Source organism: Ceratosolen solmsi, unplaced genomic scaffold (assembly GCF_000503995.2).
Source record: "Ceratosolen solmsi marchali unplaced genomic scaffold, CerSol_1.0 scaffold7, whole genome shotgun sequence".
Lineage (NCBI taxonomy): Eukaryota > Metazoa > Arthropoda > Insecta > Hymenoptera > Agaonidae > Ceratosolen > Ceratosolen solmsi.
Window position 1 is genome coordinate 12,621,833 of NW_011948413.1, and position 2,255 is coordinate 12,624,087.

Genomic DNA, 2,255 nt, shown 5'->3' on the forward strand with positions numbered 1-2,255 from the left:
ACATGTCGAATACTAATTTTAGATCTTAAATTACAGAATTAATTATCTACGCTTAAGCTCATAAAACTTGGCGCGTATTTTCTCTGCTTATGTCCGTGGTAAAAACCTTCATTGCCATAATAATTATGCGAAGCTCAACGTGCTCAAAAATTTACCTGGAATACAAAATTAATTCCTCGTATTGTGATTATAGATTAGCGTGTAATTTCTAAAGGCATTTTATGTTTAATTTTGAAACGAATAAATATTTGAATACGTATAAGCCAGTCGAAACGAAAGTCTGCGCACTTTTATTTTTCTTTCTATTTTTTGTAAAATTATTTACGAGATATTTAGTATTAATAAAATCTTTATATGTATACGTATTATTCGCGTTTTAATTGATTCTTAGTTGCCGATTTTTAAACTACGTATTAAGCGCTAAATTAATGCACAACCAATAGCGCTTTTATAACGCCATTTAAATAAAAGCTAAGAGTTTATGTTACAAAAATGCTTATCGTAGCTATGTGCGTGGATTTTTTTTTATTTTCTTTTATTATTATTATTATTATTATTATCTTTTTTTTTTCTTTTTTTTTTTTTATTCCAATAGCCTTTGCCATAGAAGAGTCTAGATATTTTTATTTCATATTTTACTTGCAAGAATAATGAATATTCAAGCACGGGAAAAATATTACTCATTGTTTTTATTATTATTGATCATAAATTTTACGTACATGATTTCATTTCTCTCGGTCTTTTATTAGTTTTGCATAATTTTAAATAGAATATACAAAAAAATATAATTGCCATTTAATTACTTGAAAATGAGTACGATTTTTTTTTTTTTTTTTTTTTTATCTCCGTGAACATACAACTTTGTTCAATTTGCCCTCTCATTTTACGAAGATGCTCTTTATTAGCAAATACTTCTGAATTAAACTTTTTCATCTAACTATCCATTTATTAAGCGATTCATGCTCATTATCATCGACGTTGGGTACTCATTGTTATTCCTTCAAGCTTCGCGGCATCCTTACCAAAAATAAAAATAGCACGAAAGTAAATTTTACTTATTCGCTTAAATCATGGAGTAGCACACACGTAGCTCATGGTATAATAATTTTGGTAGTTAAGTTTGGTAGTTGCCTCTCCTTTCATAAATCTGTCGGCTCCTAGCAAAGTATTGCTTTATATATATATATATATATATATATATATATATATATATATATATATACACCGCGCAACGCGCGCGCGCGGTATATCTGAGTAGCACACACGTAGCTCATGGTATAATAATTTTGGTAGTTAAGTTTGGTAGTTGCCTCTCCTTTCATAAATCTGTCGGCTCCTAGCAAAGTATTGCTTTATATATATATATATATATATATATACGCAGCGTAACGCGTGCAAGCGGAATATCTTATTAATTGTCAAAATTCGTAAAACTCAATGTCGCGACGATGAACAAGCAAACAAGATAAATTAAAAAAAAAAAAAAAGAAAAAAAAAAAAAAAAAAAAAAAAAAAAAATATCGAAGATTTGATAGAAATTGAAGTATTTCTATCTTTTTCTTCTTCTTCTTTTGTTATTCTGTTTTTTTCATTCGTAGTTCACTCAGGAGCGCCCATTATGACAATTTGACCTTTGTTTCAATGCCACGAACGTATACTCACGATTCGTCATCACCGGTAATGCGCTAGAACAATGTTAAATTATACGTGACTTTCTTTATCATTCGACTGATTGCCGTAGGTTGCAAAATTTTCCATATTTCTTTTGTTTTTATTGAAAATTTAATTATTTTATAAGGAGCTTCGTAGTCGCCGGTAGTTACCCATGCCGGCAGTACTGTCAAAAACATCAGCTTGCACATGCCATATGAAATCCCGAGATTTTCACGAATTTTACTTCAAGCCATTCGACGGCTTTTTTTTACACATATTTTACTCGATATTCTTTATGTTAATAGTGCCCGAGCACCCTATGCATATTATTCATCTGAAATTCATGTACAATGTACTCGCAAAACGTTTTTACTATTTATAAATGATTTATGCCTCTTAAATGTTGCGCGCCAAGGTTTACCAACTAGTAGTCGAAACTCTTAAGTTTCAATGCTTGCCAAATGCTTTTGCCAAACTCGAATATGAATTTCGAATACGGGAAATCAGAACTGTCTCCTCTCCCCCCCCCCCCCCCCCCCCCCCCCCCCCCCCCCCCCCCCCCCCCCCCCCCCCCCCCCCCCCCCCCCCCCCCCCCCCCCCCC

The 2,255-nt window shown here is 32.8% G+C and overlaps 1 protein-coding gene across 1 annotated transcript in view; it reads left to right on the top strand.

Annotated features, from left to right (window-relative positions):
• Positions 1-2,255, top strand: part of Ipk2 (Inositol phosphate kinase 2) — an 8,450-nt gene that overhangs the window by 3,595 nt on the left and 2,600 nt on the right. The window lies entirely within an intron of this gene.